An 18,409-nucleotide genomic window follows, 5' to 3' on the forward strand; every position below is an offset into this window, starting at 1 on the left:
TTGACCTGAAAAATCAAAACATTTTGCCTTTAAAAAAGTACAAACGAGACATTTAGACTTTTTTGAAATTTGTTCGTTTGTTTTAGAACACAAACAATTCGGTGAAATAAACAAAATGTTTCAGTGACACTGAATCTGGATTTTCTGCTTTAAAAAGTTTTGGCCAAAAAATTTCACCCAGTGCTAAGTCCTGTTGTTGCTTAGAACATGCCCCAGGGATTTTTTGCACAGAAAATTAATAAAATGTGATTTTTTTTAAAAAAATGCAACTATTTTGAATTGATCTCAAAATGGAAAAAAGTCATTTCAAATACAGTAGTTCTTATTTCATTGTACATATTTTGTACCCTTCTAGTAAGACTACTTGGGAAGGAAGCAAAAAAGTAGAACACTGGGCTTTTAAATCATGCTAATGCTTAAACAATCATGGTTTTAAAACAACTCAGTGTACTCTTACATCTAACCTAAGCCTCTTCTCACACTCAGACTTGATGTTTTCTCTTGCTTACTTAGTCAAGCTTTTCACGATCTGAAATGTCACTCATCCTTTTGATTTAGGCTTCTTATGTTAATCTAAAACCCTGTAGCTCCTATGTTGCTACTCTTCTCAGTATGATTCATTATTTGCTTTATTCTTTCACCCTCCATGCACAAATGTATAACTGTATAATAAACTCCGCAATAAGTATCGTCTTGTAATGTAGGATCTGCTTTTGTTATCCAAGGTCATTCTTATGTACTTGGAAGCAGAACTGGCTTTGGCATTTTTGGATGAGTCTGTGAAACAAGTTCTTAACCCCTCCTCCATAAAGTAACCAACTCCTGTCCTGGTCACTGTGATTATTAATGATCATTTATTTACTATTTGTTAAGTGCCAACAATATGCGTCCGATGAAGTGAGCTGTAGCTCATGAAAGCTCATGCTCAAATAAATTGGTTAGTCTCTAAGGTGCCACAAGTACTCCTTTTCTTTTTGCGAATACAGACTAACACGGCTGTTACTCTGAAACCTGTCAATAAACTTAGTGCAAAACATGGACAAAAAAATTAGATAGCCCTTACTCCGATGAGTTTAGTCTACAAAACAAGACACACTTGGAGACGCAGAGCCAGATCCTCAGCTGGTATGCTCCAGCAGTCAGTGGAGCTAAGAAGCGTCTCTATCCCATGGAAGTTCATTTTAATGTATTTTTTAAAAGGTCAGTGAGATGATCTGTTGCACCTTCACACTTTACCCACTCATTTTATGTAACAGGGCCTGAGGGCCAACGGCATACCATCACCAGCCTCCCACTGCAGGAGAAGTAGAGCCCAGCATGGTTGCCAACAACTAGAAAAGTTTTTCAAAGGCCAGTTCCCCAAAAAATTAGGGGTTTGGGGCTGCTGGACCCCCTGCCATAGGAGAATTTTGTGTGCAAGTGGGGAAATGTTGGCATTTATATAGTAATGTTTACAAACGTTAACTAATGATATTTGACAACCCATATTTGACATTGATAGGGGAGTATTATCCTCCCCATTTTACAGATGGGGTTACCAGGATAGAGAGGTTGAGTGATTTAACTGAAGTCACCGAAGGAAGATGGATCAGAGCTGGGATTAGAACACAAGAATCCAGTGCTCATTCTCTATTGCTTAATCCTATAGACTACATCATCTCATGCTGTTGAGCTCCTTTTGACCATGCTGACTTCTAAGCAGAGGTGCCAATTCTACTACGGCAGGTCAGGTACCGGACACATGAAGCCAAAAGGTAGTAAGTTATCTGAGTTATTTACAGGTAATTATGTATTTCCTCCTATTCACCAACCTTCCCCACAAATGTGATTGTTTCAATGTCTTCACATATTTTCGTGTTCGAGCTGCAGTTACTCACTCATGTCATTTGCTACCTTTAAATCTGCTACTGAGTGTCCAGCAAGGTTGAAGTGTTCTCCCACAGGTTTTTGTATATTGCCATTCCTAATACCTGATTTGTGTCCATTTATCCTTTTACGTAGGGACTGTCTAGTTTGGCCGATGTACATAGCAGAGGGGCATTGTTGGCACATGATGGCGTTTATTACATGGGTGGACGTGCAGGTGAATGAGCCAGTGATGGTGTGGTGAGAACCAAGCATTCTCAACACTACGATACCCACACAAGGAAATAAGGAAACAGAGCAACAGAGTCAGACGTGTACCCAGAAGCCTCCTGCTGCAAGACAAGCCCAAGAAAGAAACCAACAGAACTCCACTGGCCATCACATACAGTCCTCAGCAAAAACCTCTCCAAAGCATCATCAGTGATCTACAACCCATCCTGGACAACAATCCCTACTTTCACAGGCCTTGGGAGGCAAGCCAGTCCTCACCCACAGACAACCTGCCAACCTGAAGCATATTCTCACCAGCAACTACACACCGCACCATGGTAACTCTAACTCAGGAACCAATCCATACAACAAACCTCGATGCCAGCTCTGCCCACATATCTACACCAGTGACACCATCACAGGACCTAACCAGATCAGCCACACCATCACTGGCTCATTCAACCTCGCTGGACACACAATAGTAGATTTAAAGGTAGCCATCCTGCAGCAAAAAAACTTCAGGACCAGACTTCAACGAGAAACTGCTGAGCTTCAGTTCATTTGCAAATTTGACACTATCAGCTCAGGATTAAACAAAGACTGTGAATGGCTCGCCAACTACAAAAGCAGTTTCTCCTCCCTTGGTGTTCACACCTCAACTGCTAGAAGAGGGCCTCATCCTCCCTGATTGAACTAACCTCATTATCCCTAGCCTGATTCTTGCTTGCATATTTATGCCTGCCTCTGGGAATTTCCACTACATGCATCCGACGAAGTGGGTATTCACCCATGAAAGCTTATGCTCCAATACGTCTGTTAGTTTATAAGGTGCAACAGGACTCTTTACTAGCAAATATCAGAGGGGTAGCCGTGTTAGTCTGGATCTGTAAAAGCAGCAAAGTATTTCTCACCATCTGTTCATCTCATTTTCTTTTCCTCTCTGCAAATACAAAACACAAAAACTTCAGTCTTAGGGGCCATTAAAACCTGAATGGGCAATTTTCTGGGATTTGGTCTTTGGATCCCATTATCCTGCAACACCCAACCATCATACAATTTTGTGTCATGTGATAACGTAATAACACTTAGGGCTTGTCTACTACACCTGAAATGCTACAGCAGCACAACTGAAGCACTGCACTTGGGCCAGTGGAACGCTACAGTGTAGACACTACCTATGCCAACAGGAGAGGTTCTCCTGTCGGCACAGGTAATCCACCTCCCCGATAGGTGGTATCTTGATCGACAGAAGAATTCTTCCATCAACCTAGCACTGTGTACATGGGGACGTAGGTCAGCTTAACAACGCCACTCAGGGAGTGTGGATTTTTCACACCTCTGAGCGATATAGCTAAAATGACCTAATTTTGTAGTGTAGACCAGGCCTTAGTCTTCATATAGCATACTTCACCTGTAGACAACACAGCATTTTACAAATGGGGAAACAACAGAAAGGGGAAGTGACTTGGTCAAGGTCACACAGCAGGTTAGTGCCAGAGCCAGGAATAGAAGCAATGCCCTGACAATGCTTCTCTATAGCAAAATATTTTTAAAAAATCATACATTTGTATGCATCATTTCTAATCGTGATCCATCATATGGCTGTAATGTATGCCAACATAATTCTGTTTTATCAAGCCTGCTATATACTTTTAACACCTCTTATTTGTAAGGTGTTCTTTTTTCTCCAGCATCTCTATGGTTAAAGTCAAGTTAAAAAATTGAAAAATCCAGAAGTGACATTGTGGAGAAGAGATGGAAGCTATGAAAGTCAAATGCATGCACTGCCAGCAATCCTCTCAATACAGACTCTTGCTCAAGAAAGCAAAAACTAGCTACTATTCCAGCCACATTGAGATGAATAACACTGATTCTGAAAGACTTGTTTTATATTGTAAATTCATTTTCCAAGCATCCTTCTGCTGGCTGGTCTTTTCATTTCTGATATACTACTAAATTAACTAACTGGAAAAGATTTAACTAGCTAGCCAATTGCCAATTTGACTTTTAATAAAATTGTCTCTCTATTACAATCTGATTTCCATGTTTCCCATAGCAATGATCTTATGTTTGTAAGAGGTCACTAATTGCAGTCTGCTGACGGGATGATTACATACTTATTTACCATAACCTACCTATTACTTCTGGAGATTTTATCATACACCTTTCATACTATTAACAATGATATTTTGCTGAGCCATTTAGATATTGTGGCATTTTTTGCCCTATGATTATTTCTAGACCGTGTCCCCATTTGCTGGAATATGTTCAAATGCATTACTTCAAAAGAGGAATTTGCTGAAGGTTGCTCTTTGAAATCTGGTGTACCACAGCATTTGGTCCTGAGATCATTTCCTTGCAGTCTATTTCTTTCACTCTGGTGCAATGTTATTTAATGTTTTGGATTACATTTTATCTGAGCATTCTTGGAATTGTGATGATTTACAGCTCAGATCCCCATGATTTCTGCCTTTGATTTCAAGGTATACATATTAAAAAAAAAATCCTTGTAAGTGCTACTTAGCCTGAATTTATTCCTACACTTCCTTTTCTTGTGAAATAATTAAGAAGTAAATTTTTAGCACCCTGGAAACAGATTAAAGGACCCAATCCTGCCACTTGCCAAATGCTTACAGATGCTGAGTGCCTTCAGCTCCCACTGGAGAAGGAGGAGATGGTGCTCAGCACCTAGCAGGAATACGCCCTACATTTGCAATGCTCACTGTTAGCAGAAGTTCGATGTTTATGACTAGATTGTGACAGGCTATACACCTATGCAGGGGAAAGAGGACACTGGACTAGACAAACCCCAGACTGATCCAGGATGGCAATTCCTAGAGTAATAGCGAGAAAGCAACCCACATGTGAGCTACCCAGACCTTGAATTTACTGCTCCCCAATAGGAGAATGGCAGGGAGTGCCGGGGAATGTGTCTTCTCCTCCCCCAGTGTGCTCACTGGCACTACTGATCCAGCAGACGGGGTGTCTTAATTTGGTGCAACAAGTTACTACTCCTCTGGAGTAAGAGGGAAGCAAGGAGGGAACTGTGTGGTGTCTTTGAGGAATAACACCTCCCAGGCTTTTCTTGGGGTGTGCAGCTAACACACCACCTCTTGCTCCAGGCTGTTCATAAAGGCACAATCTAGCTCTTAATTTGCTGCTCCCAGTGAACACATTAAGCTTAGGGCTTGTCTAAACAGTGCATTAGTCCCCACCACCATATCACCCACTACCTGGCCTGTATGGACCTGCTGGCACACGCTAAAAATTCTCTGGTCTGGAAACAGGAGCACATTAACGCGCACTAGGGAACTTTTAGCATGCACCAGCAGGGTCCACATGGGCCAGGTCATGGGCAATGTGCTGGTGAGGACTAGAAGTTACACACCAATACCGTGGACTAAAGTACCATGTAGACAAGCCCTGAGATGTCAAGCTCTACTTCTGGAGGGCTTGAATTTAATGGTGGCATTATTCTTATTGTTTAGTTTGAGATCGGGGTGCTTGGCTTGAGTGTGGTGTGCGGAAAGAAACATATCAATACATTATACTTGCAGCTTACGTAAGACTTTTCATTTGTCGATGACTGTCCCTGGGGAGAGAAATTATCTAGCTGTCTCAGCACCACACCAGAGACTGAGAGCTCCTGAGTTCTAATTCCAACATGGACTCCCTCTCAGCCTTAGGCAAGTCACTCAACCTCTCTGTCTTCTCATGTGGAAAATAAAACCTACTCCCCAGAAGTGTTGGGAGGATTAATTAATGTTAAGTACTCTACAGATATTACTTGTCCTTATTCAGTAGGCTGCTACAGTCCTGGCTGCTTCACTTTGTACAAAATTCAGCTGCAATGTGGTAATGTTAGTTCTCTCCTTTAATTAACTTTAGTGGTGTCTGGTGTCAATATAGATTTTGACATATTCTTTTGACTGTTCAGTTCAAAAAGCACTACGGCATTTAGAAAATTAACAGCCGTCCCCCAGCTACCTCTGACAAGAAGAAAATGGCATTAATTCAACACACGACCCTCATTTTGGAAAACAGAGGCTGATGCAAGGCACGAGACGTGGTGGTCAGCTTTTCAGCAGCAGCTTGTTACCATGAAAAAGCAGTGACGGGCTTTGCTAAGAAGAGCACACAAGCTGCATGTGCAAATGGAGGAATGAGACAGCTGACAAATTGTGAGAAGGCACTGGAGGGCTAAGGGCACTCAAGTGACACCACCCTGTGTCCACATGACATAAGGGTTGTGCTAGCAGCTGACAGGTTATGCTCACTTGATCTGTATCCCACACCTCCTCTCAACGCAAGTTACTGGACTTGAGTGAGGGATTTTTGTATATGGACAAAAGTCAAGTTAAGGGCAACACTCGAGTTATAAAACAAGTTAACTTTTCAGCGAAGACAGACCCTACATACTATTTTTCACTGGGGCAAGTTACTGGAACTTTTGGGAGAAAACTTGATCTCAGATTTTTCATCCCAATTTCTAAACCAACAAAGTCTGGTAAGTATACAAAGTTGTGAATGACTATCCATACCACATCTCTATGCTGGTCCACCCACTGGTAGCTTGAAATCAGTGAATTTTCTTCTTGTTTAACAGCACACCTTCTTGAGTTTGTTTTTAGTGTCTAATTTCATGCCTGAATTATTTGATTGTACTTCTGTTTTGTTACTGCGCAATAACTGCACAGTGCTTTGTGAACTCTTCTACATAAGGAGTTGCATAGATAAAATTGGATTTAATTCACTTGTCTCTGCAGTAGCTTGATGTAGCTGCATCACGATAAATAACACTCCCCCCCACCCCACCCCCTGCTATTTTGAAAGAGTCCTAATTGAGTTTAAGGTTTTATAACAAATCAGATCAACTTGACAGGGTTGACGTTTTCCTGCAACTAGTCCTTGTGAACAAAGTAAGGATGTTCTGCTACTGCTGGGCGTGCACTGGGTCTGGTTCTAATCTCACTTTAAACCAGAAAGGGTAAAGCAGGAGGACACTATTAACAATAACAGGGTTACAGCTGTATAGCGCTAGAATAAGATATTCAGTGGGCCTGATTCTGATTTCTTATTTTGTAAATTTAGCCCCCTTACCAGTCTGGGGGCTTGAGGCAAGGAGCTCCCAGCAGCTGACAGTCAACAGCATAGACACTATGGGAACTGCAGCTGAAACTGCTTGCCTAGCCTGAGCTTGAGGGACATGAACAACCCAAGGGGGCTGCACCACGGTAGCCTGACTGACAAGCCGCAGAGAACACGCATGGCTGGGACCACACAGACATGCGCTGTGCCTGACAGGCTCCATGTTTGGAAAGAGGAGGCCTTACTGAGGCTAGAGCCTGATTGGCATGTGTGGATGACCAACTGCATGCCCTGGAAAGGTTGCATATGGCTTGGACTTGTGAGTTGTGCCAGGCAGGGATCTTGTGACCAGAGAGAGCTGGCTGTAGGGAGTCAGGTTAGAGCAGCCAAAGACCACGTAGCTCCGGGGTTTACTGTCTGCTAAAAAGGTGTGGAGACTGTTTCTCTCAGCTAAAGGACTGATTAGTAGCAACACTTGATGGGCCTCTACTGCCAAGACAGGAAATAGCCAAGGCTTGTGGTTGCCAGAGACTCAAAAGGAGAGTTCTCAGCCTCCCAGAAAGGGACACCCACCTTTTACATCAGTCTCCAACTTTACCATGTAGATGTGGATTTTTAATGTTGGGGAATTGGTTGGGCATCCTGGATTCCTTTGCCTGTTCCCTTCCCCTTCTTTTAATTTCTCCCCATCTTTTCCAGACCTAAAATGTTGTTTACCTGTATTTGTTGGTTCTTGATTCCCTGTTATAAATTCTAATATCCTTGAGGCAAAAGGGGTTGCTATTAGTTTATGCACACCATCACAGCATGGAGGATCAGGCATAAATACCCCAGGGTCCATTGGTCTCAAGGCAGGTTACAGACTCCATGAAGGAGGATGAATAAAGGGCTCTATTGTCTCTGGAAATCAGGTGCCCCAGGAAGGGCTACATAAAGAAAATATGAACAACAAATGCTAGTTAAGCTTGGTCATACTTGAAATTTTAGGTTCACTTTTGTCTGTGTGTGTATATAGTATATTGCAGCACATGCCCTAATCCAACTCTTAAGGTCAATGGAAAGACTCCTATTGTGTTGGGTTAGGCCCATTGGGAGGAAGGATGGTTTTATGGTTAAAGCATGAGACTGGGAGTTAAGAAATGTGTCTTCTCCCCCCCTTGGCTCATTCATGGATTTCCTGTGTGATCTTGGGCGAGACATGTCCTCTTTCTCTTGCATTCTTTTTCTGATATGTCACAGGTGAATAACAACTTTTCCCTGTCTCACAGAGGCACTGTGAGGCCAAACCCTAGTGTATGTGAAGCACTTTGAGATCCCAGGACAGATAGTGCACGAATTATCAAGTAGTATAAAAATATTTTCTTTTACTATTTTTAGAGTGATATTAGGTGCTATGTAGAGCAACTGAGATAGTCAAAAAGAAGCCAGAGGAATGGATCAAAGAGAAACTGAAAAGTACTGGTCATAGTAAACCAAACAAGCAAAAACAAAAGAAAACCACACACACAAAAGGAAGGAAGTGAGTCCTAGAAATATGTAAACACTTGGCAGCAGGTAAGGCACAGACAGCTGGTTTGCAAATGGCAACAGAGGTCTCAGCAATGCCCAAATGGCATCAGGCCCCCTGCTTCAGGGCCACAGGGTACATAGTTGGTAGTTTTAGCTGAAAGATTCCTGTATTTCGGGTTGCTTTTTTTTTTTTTGGCTGTAGCCTCAGAAACATGACAGATGACACACTGAAATGTAGATGAAGTGACATGAATGAGCCGCAGCCAACAGCAGGAACTGGGATAAGTGGATACTGTGCAGACTTGCCAATGCAATCGACCTCTACCTCAAAGCCAGATCTATGCCATAAATGAGGCTATAGTGTGCAATGCTGGTTTCCAGTTGTGCCGGAATTTCCTATGATCTCTACTGATATGTTGTTTGTAGTGAGATCCACGAACTTTCAGCTCACTATATAGATACCACAAACAAAGGAAGACTGTTTATAGTTGGTCTCAAGCCACCACAGTACAGTAGGCTTTAGTGCTGGCAGACTACCAACAAGTGAAAATGAAAAGGAAAGTTTTTTTTTCTTTTCCTCAGCTGAGTTGTTTATTCTTTGCAGGAAATAACTCTGGTTCCTGAGATTACTCTGTTGTTTTCCTTTCTTCCTGCTTTTCTCTCCCACTCTGTCAGAGTTCCCTCTTCTGTATGAATGCAATCTGAACTGGAATTAAAAAGCCCACTTTTCCAAGGGAATAAGTAGAGTAGTCAGTGATACCCTCTAGCAGCGAATCATAGTCCTCTTAAATTATTTTGTTGTGTTTATGTCATTGCCTCTAAGAAGATGAAAGCATGAGTAGGAGCAGGACTACTGAAGAAACAGGAGACTCAATGGTCTTTTACCTGGAGATGGCAAGCTCTCCAAATGATAAAGGGACAAATTCTGAAGCCCTTAATCAAGTCAAGTTCACACTGATTTCAAGCACTGCATGATTAAGAACCATAGAATTTGGCCTACTGTGAGTAGATGGACTTCTTTGTCTAAATCTTTTTCATTGTTGTGATATTTGAGCATGGGCTCATGTGGGAGTAGTAGACTGCCCTGATCATTGTTAACCGTAAAAAGAGATGCTAGAAGGTCAACTTTGAGTAGAGCTTGGTTGCTGGGGCAACTAGGTTCTTTTATAGTGATGGGATTAAAACTGGAAGCAGCGAAGAGAACACTGCTGGTTACCTTCACAGGCCAGTTCTTCACACCATTTTGAGCCCTGCACTTTCTTACTACGTATGGCCTAATTTCTTTTTTGCCCTTATAACTAATTCCTGTTCCAAAATTGAGCTGGTGAGCTCTTCCTTCAAGTACTTTTTTTTCCAGGTTTGGCAGTTCTGTAGCGATGCTTTTAAAGTGTAGAATTCAAAATGGCAGAGAAGATGGTAAGTTACTTACTTAAAAATAAAACTACTACTACTGTTGGGATGAATTGATGACAGACTTAGGGTCGGAGGTCCACTTTTCACAGAACAGAAGGAGAGAAGTACTCTTCTTCACACTACTTGTCTTCACACTGGCAGTGTATCTCAGCCCTGACTTGTATGGGTTGCTCCAGACCCTTGAAAGAACTTGCTTTCTCTTCGGAGACCACCAAAAATGGTGTTTACAAGTATCAATTGCGGTGGCGGTTTTTATGACATGGACTTCGTATTCTGCATTTTTTTTCCCCACACGTTTTGTATTTTGTCTGCAAATAGTTGGGGTGGGAACCGGTTTTGTGTCTGTAAAGCACCTAGAACACTGGGAACTCACCTGAACCATAAAATATACATCACATGGTAACAGCTTTAGGTCCCTGTTGGGCTGAATTTCAACCTATCAATGAAAGTCTTGGTAGCACATTACCACTTCTCTGAGCCATCTGGCCTGCCATGCTGTTTATTTTTGGTGTGTTGGCTCTTATTGGTAGGTGCAAACAGTTACTTCTTCCAGGTTGTGCTGTATGGCATGGTATTAGTTCTTTAAATTTCTGTAGACTACGAATATTAAAATCAGACAAAATATGTTGATCACTGCGGAACTTCCAAACGTGAAAAATGTATTTCATTGAACTAAACTCAGCAAACCAATCAATGATATACAGTAGCATTTATTATGGCTTTTTTTTTTTGGCTTTTTTTTTTTTTTTTTTTTTTTTTTTACTGTTAAGGGAGGCAATGTGGTCAAGAAGACAGGCACTAGGCTGGGAGACAGGAAACTGGGATTCTATTTCTGGTTCTGCCCCTGTTCTGGTGAGTGAGCTTGGGTAAGTCACTTCACTGCTCTGTTCCTCAGTTTACCCATCTATAAAAATAAGAACAACAATATTTACTTTCCTTTGTAAAGCACTGAGACTTACAGATGAAAAGAGCTAAGTAGCAATGGTATTAGAATGGGTTGAGTGCGGACTGTGTGTTTTGGTGTCATACTGGACATAAAATGAAAGCTGCCTTCACCCCAAAGAGCTTACAATCCAAAAGGTGAAATGGGGAAGGAATGCACTGGGAAGCTCAGAAAGGATGAACATGTGTGTGATTTTACATACACAGTAAACAGGTTCTGCTACTTGGTATAAAGTGCTGGAATGCATGTCCTTGTGCAAGCAATTCTTGCCATCCTGAAATCTGCTCTAGTTTAAAAAAACTGAATTAGACAAATAATTATGGTTCTTTAGCTTTTAATCAATAGTTCTGTCACTTTTCCACAAAAGAGAACTGTGAAATTAGTCCTTTAAAAAGTGACATTTCACAGCAGGACGCAAGCTTGTAAAATGCCTGCCAAAAAAGAAAGTAATTAAACTGTTATTTTCATTTCTATGGGAAATAACAAAGCTCTTCAGGATACAAGGCCTGACAGAATTGGCTCCATCTGATTGTGGGCTAGGAGAGGATTATATCGCATTTTTTCTCTTTTCATGTCTAAACCCTGGTCTCATCCATTAGCTAATTCTATATAATAGTTTCACTACATACTGTGCAGAACAAAGGATGCAACAAAGAAATAAAAGATTTTACTTTGAAAAACCCTGTGCTATAGCCAGGAAAAAATAATGCATCCTATATATGAAACAGGGACATTTATTTGTTAGATTGCAGCAGGTAAAATGTTTTGAGCAGCTCAGAGTAATGCAACGTTATGTATCTGCAGATCCCTGTTATCAAAAATGCATATAATAAATGTGTTATTAAAGGCATGTTCTGTCATTTGTAAGGAGTCCCCCTTCAGAGATGCCTACCATTCATTCATTCTTTTCCCTCACCAGAGGCCTTTTAAATCTTGTTCTAAAACCTGTTTCCTCTTCATCTTATTGTTGCCAGCTTTTTGTGATACACTGCATGAAGGATGTTTTTCACACACACACACACACACACACACACACACACACACACACACACACACACACTGCAGTGTAAGGTTCTTGGTAGAGCAAAGAAATTCAGAAATAGATGTTTGGTGACTTATCTAGATAGTATTGATTCTGGGAGGTAGGTGCAAACCTTGTTGGAAAGGGAGTATTCTGCAAATTGGGGAAAAATGAGAAACATTTCTCAGCAAATATCACCTCATAAGAGCTTCTGTCTTGGACTCAAGAACCAAGCAACTGAAGGTTAAGAACATGAGAACGGCCATACTGGGTCAGATCAAAGGTCCATCTTGCCCAGAATCCAGTCTTCTGACAGTGGCCAGTGCCAGGTGCCCCAGAGGGAATGAACAGAACAGGTAATCATCAAGTGATCCATGCCCTGTCGCCCATTCCCAGCTTCTGGCAAACAGAGGCTAGGGACACCATCCCTGCCCATCTTGGCTAATAGCCATTGATTGACCTATTCTCCATGAATGTATCTAGTTCTCTTTTGAACTCTGTTATAGTCTTGGCCTTCACAACATCCTCTGGAAAGAGTTCTACAGGTTGACTGTGCGTTGTGTAAAGAAATACTTCCTTTTGTTTGTTTTAAACCTGTTGCCTTTTAATTTCATTTGGTGACCCCCACTTCTTGTGTTATGAAAAGGAGTAAATAACACTTCCTTATTTACTTTCTCCATACCAGTCGATTTTATAGACTTCAATCGTATCCTCACTTAGTTGTCTCTTTTCCAAGCAGAAAAGTTCCAGTCTTATTAATCTCTCCTCATATGGAAGCCGTTCCATATCCCTAATAATTTTGTTGCCCCTTTTCTGAACCTTTTCCAATTCCAATATAAGGTTCCTTACCAAAACAGAAGAGGACAGAGAGGTCTAGAACTTTACAGTCAGAAATACATTGTACATATCATGACCATTAAACATATTACTCATGACCATGACCATTTCAATGTCAGTAGTGTAACAACTCAGAGCCTTCTGTTTCCCGTCCACAAGACCCTATCACTTGAGCTAAAATAAAGCCTTCTTTAGCTGCAGCAGTATCAGGCCCTGTGTTTTACATTTGGGTCTTTCCATCGCCACCCTGAATTTCCACACACTAGACGGTACATTATAATAGCTCAGCAGGAACAAATACCATGGCTCTCCATGTGCATTAGTCCCTAACACAAGGTTAGTCATTTTGTATCTTCTTTATGTCAGTGGACTGTTAGTTGAATTATTCAGATTAATTATATCCAAATCAGGTTGAAGCAAGCATGGACAACCTTCCTCTAATCAATCTAGAGGACTCCAAGATAAGCATCACAGCTGTGAGAAATTCCATGCTTTTGCTTAGCAGGGTTCATAGGAATATTTTAATTGGTTTCACTTCGTGTGGGTTTATATCTCCTGAATTTTGCTTTGAGTTTTGGCTTTGCACTTCTCTGCTTGAATTGTTATATCATTCCAACCATTGAACAGTTTCAAATAGCTGCATTTAAATAGCTGCATGGCTAGCCCGTATCACTCCAAGTACAACCTGCTCGGATGCCTTGAATACATACTCAGGGCAGCTAATCTGTGCAGTCGCTTGCCACTGCCGATGTACGCTACTGTTTTTAGCATGCTCGCTTGATGAGAGCTCAGATGTGTCAAGTCTCACTCACTGGCTGTGAGACACACTCATTGGCATGCTCTCTCATTCTCACACACGTTCCTAAGCTTATCTCACTCATTTTGAGTAAATATATAAAGATTTAAAATATGTTTACTTGGGCACTGAAAGAGACAGCAATTACATCCGGGGCCTCAGGCCTGGGCCTTAGAGCTTGGAAAGCCATTTTCCAAACTTGTGTACTCTGCTAACCATGGAGACTACAGACCCACATTCTATACATAGAGCCCTAAAAATCCGCAGGTATCTACTTTATATCCGTGCATGCGGATATCTGTGGACCATTTTTGCGGATAGTTGCTCGGATGTGGATACAAATTTTGTATCCGCGCAAGGCTCTGAAGGTAAGAGCCGGGAGAGCAGCTGTGAGGAACTGAGGCGCAGACCCTCCGCCTGCCCTGAGCGTTGGGCCTGGGGGGCAGGGACACGAGCCAGGGGCTGATCGGGCCCCCCTCCCAGGGGAGGGTCCGCTGCAGGTCCCCACAGCTTCCAGCAGGTGGCCTGGGGGGCAGGGACATGGGACAGGGGCTCCTTGGGCCCCCCACCCACGGCAAGTGGAGGGTTTGCCATGACTCCCCCCAGCTGCCAGCACTGCTCTCCCCGTCCCAGCTCCACAGCTGCAGCCTGGCCATGATAAGAGCCGGGCGGAAAGCTGTGGGAAGCCACGGCGGACCCTCCACCTGCCCTGTGTGGGGTGCCTGAGCAGCCCCCAGGCAGCTCCACAGGTCACCGCACAGCAGTGACCAGTGGCGCCAGAATGGGGGGACTGAGGGGGCCTCTCCTGTCCAATCTTCTCAGGGGTGGACTCCTCCCCCTTCCCCTCTTCTTCCTCCCTGAGGCCCCACCCTCCTTCCCCCAGCCAGACCAGCATGGAGCCTAGCCAGGGAGCCATGGGGAGCTGTGGCAGACCCTCCACCTGCCCATGGTGCGTGTGGGGGGCTGAGATCAGTCCCCGGCCATATCCTCACACCCCCCGCTCCCCAGGCTCCCTGCCCAGCCAAGGGAAGGTGGAGGGTCCGCAACTCCATGCCAACTACCCATAGCTGCCCACATGGCTCCCCCCGACCTGGCTCTGGTGGGGCGGAGGGGCTGTGCCTTGGAGCTTCAGCCCAGCCACAGTAAGTAGAACCCTGCAAATCCACAGATATCTGCATCCACGTATGCAGAGATCTGCAGACAATTCTTGCGGATCGGATGCAGATATACTATCTTTTATCTGCGCAGGACTCTATACACACGTCAGAGGAGGCTACGTGGGGAAGGGGCGGGGAGAATTGTTATCTGTCAGAATACTTGACAGTCCAAAAAAACGTGAGCAGGACTTGATTGAAAGTTTGTGGGTTCTGCAAAATACAGCTCAAAATTTAAACCACACTGGACAAATTCATGGCCCTTCATTTTCCTGGCTGCAGGCAAGACTTCTTTTTTTAAACATGCAATGTGTTGCCAGGAGCTGTCCTGTGACCATCAAGAAGACAAAGACGTAATTTGTCATCTGGAAAGTGAAATACACTGCATAAATAGCAGACCAGTGTCTTCACAACCACAACTTCCTTTTGTACCTTTCGTGAATCCCCTCACTGATAAAGGAAGTTGACTGTTTAATAATCATGGTTTGCATTGTGTATAGAATTCTCGTGTTCCCTCGACTAGAGCCTGAATTAGGACATTTAAGTGTTTCATATGCATTATTAAGCACTGTACATTTTAAAACAAACTATTAAGTGCTGGTTGTATTAAAAACCTGGACTATTGGATGTCACCAAGGACCAAAGATGAGATGCCTTAAGTAATGACCTAACACACCACGTGGAAAGTCTAACTCTTTGGCCTTGAATCTCACTCTTAAGGACAGCCAACCATTGGCATCTCTGAGAGCTAGCATGACCATCTACTCGAGCAGGGAATGACACCCGCAGCTTCAAGTGCAGATGTAATCAAAACTTCCTCTAGTCACTCACTCACTCTTTACAGCAATAGTTCTTGAATTTATTAACCCATTCTACAAATCCACATACTAGGAACAATTCTTTTCACTGCATAGTTTTAGAGAAATATTATTTAAAAATTTAAATACCATGAAAGACTGGTGTAAATTTTATGAATGCGTGATAATGTGTGCATCTTTTGTGGCATTGAGAGTGAAGCTGCTATGGTGGGGTGGGCAAACTATAGCCTGCAGGCCAGATCCAACCCCTCAGGACTTTGGGTCCGGCCCGCAGGATTGCCACCCCCATGGTGCCATGGGCCCCACACGCTCTGGGAAGCGTCCGGCACTACGTCCTGTGGCCGGGGGGGGAGGAGGGGGGCAGAGAGCTCAGAGAGCGTGCTGCCCTTGCCTGTGGGTACCTCCCCCGAACCGCCAATTGGCCAGGAATGGGGAACCGCAGCCAATGGGAGCTTCAGGGGAGGTACCCACAGGCAAGGGCAGCATGCGGAGCCCTCTGCCTCTCCACTCTCCCAAGGGCTGCAGGGACATGGTGCCGGCCACCTCCTGGAGCAGCACGGGGCTGGGGCCATGGCAGGGAGCCTGCCTTGGCCCCGGTGCATGCCGCTGCCACCCCGGAGCTGCTCCAGGTAAGCAGTGCCGGGCTGGAGCCCGCACCCCTCCTGCACCCCGCACCCCAGCTCCCTGCCCTGAGCCCCATGCCGCACCCTGCACCCCTCCACTCAATCCATTCAATCAAGACTGGGAGTGGATGGGTCACTACAAAAACCAAATCTATTTGTTAGTCTCTAAGGTGCCACAAGTACTCTTTGTTGTGGAACTCACCAGGGAGAGAGGTACTACTTAGCACCCTGGGCTAGCACTACTTAGCAAAACTGGGCTTATAAAAGCCAGCTGAAATGCCAATATTCCTTTGAATGGAATTGGTGGACATGCTTATTCTAAATTTCTTCAGTGGCCTACAAAAAAAGGCAGGGTTTTATCTTTGCTTGGCAACATTTTGCCATGACGTGTCACAAAACCAGCTCTCATGGATGACTAGAAGTTCCCTTTATCCATCATACCCTAAGTATTCAAAGGTACTGGAAGAAGTATGTTTTGAAGTCACAGGGAAACTAGAACTATAGAAACAGGAAGGGTTTGGATTCCTGAATTTTTGCCTAATAGGTAAATGACATAGGGCCCAAGTTTGCCATTCTTTGTCAGGCAAAACTTCCAGTGAAATTGATGGGAGTATTGACCAAATAAAGACGGCAGAACTGGATCCATATGGTCATTTCCTCTCTGTCCCACATGCTTACTTGCGTAGGTAGGCCTGCCCTGACATAAGTAATAAAACACATGGTGGGAGGCCTCGTTCTTTGGAAGAAAGGATTAGGGAGGTAAATGAATCATCAGGTAGAAAACAGAATGTTTGTGCTAAGAATCCCAATAACTTGTATGCCAATCACTTTGAAAAAGATCAAGGTGAAAGCCTGGCCCTGTTGAAATCAATGGAAAAAATCCCACCGACCTCAGTAGGGCAAGGCTTTCACCACAAACATCCACAAATAATTTCTACAGGAAATTTATAAAGTACAACTATTCAACTCTTAAGACAGATTCTGAGCTGGTCTAAAGCAACATAGCTCCAATTAAGTCAACGAAGCCCACGTACACCAGCTGAGGATCCAGCCATAGTCCCAAAGCTTGTATCTTTGCATAGCACTACAACTTTCTCTCTCTTTAAAGCCTCTCTACAAATTTAATCTCTGGGATCACATCTGATATTTCAGGTGGAGCACTTTCTTTCAATGAACCAAAAATTAATTTCTTTGGGTACATCTTCCACAGATTACCTTTTTATGGTTTTAGTCTAAAATAAAAATAAAGCTGTTCAAAATTCAAACTGTCACAGCAGATTTGTCAAAGCAGCCAGGCTAATATAATGCTTTAAAATATGTTGAACTATGTACCACACAAAGTAATTAAATTATCAGTATTTCTACATTAAACCTTTTCTTCCATCCATTTAAGCATTAATGTTGTCTTGCAGTTGTAAACTGGAAAAAATTATTACAATGTATAAAACAGAGAACTCAGTAGGAGATGAGCAAAGTAAGATGCTTTTCAGCAACTATTCAACCCTGCAGTTTAGAAAAATTAAGTATCACTTCCATTGCAGCAAGCTGCTGAGGTATCATGCACTGTCTACAAATTATTTCCCTGCCTACTGTTGGAAACATAGCCATGAATTGTGCCAATCTAGACTCACAGAATAGTGCAGGGTTTGCTTTTCCACTCTGACATACGGATATTATGGTCTCGCAGTAGGGAGACCATAGTTAATGTTGCATCAGAATTTTCTGTTTTACAGGGTACATACATCAGTGTATCACCTTTTTTGGAACCCTTTTTTGTAATCATGCCATGGGGAATTTGAATCAAATTTCAGCCACTAATTACTGTGTGTGTGGAATGCTCTCCAATGTGCTGTTTGTGTTTATATATTGGTGGGGTTTGGTTTTGTTTTTAAAGGAAAAATGGGGAAAGGAACACTGGAACAGCCTGACTTCCCCCTCCCTCTCCTCTCCACACAATGCATGTTTGCTGCCCCATGCTACTGTCTGAGCAGTAACTTTGTAACATCAGAGATAATCAGCCACTCATCAGTCCCTCCCTCCAGTTCACTAGCATACTTGGAGAGAGTCACTATTGCCCTCGTTGTCATGGCAATGGCTGCCTTTGACAACTGATTTGACTCAGACAACCACA

At 43.2% G+C, this 18,409-nt stretch overlaps 1 protein-coding gene across 5 annotated transcripts in view; it reads right to left on the reverse strand.

Annotated features, from left to right (window-relative positions):
- Positions 1–18,409, reverse strand: part of KCNAB1 (potassium voltage-gated channel subfamily A regulatory beta subunit 1) — a 228,393-nt gene that overhangs the window by 132,864 nt on the left and 77,120 nt on the right. The window lies entirely within an intron of this gene.

Source organism: Eretmochelys imbricata, chromosome 9 (genome assembly GCF_965152235.1).
Source record: "Eretmochelys imbricata isolate rEreImb1 chromosome 9, rEreImb1.hap1, whole genome shotgun sequence".
NCBI lineage: Eukaryota > Metazoa > Chordata > Testudines > Cheloniidae > Eretmochelys > Eretmochelys imbricata.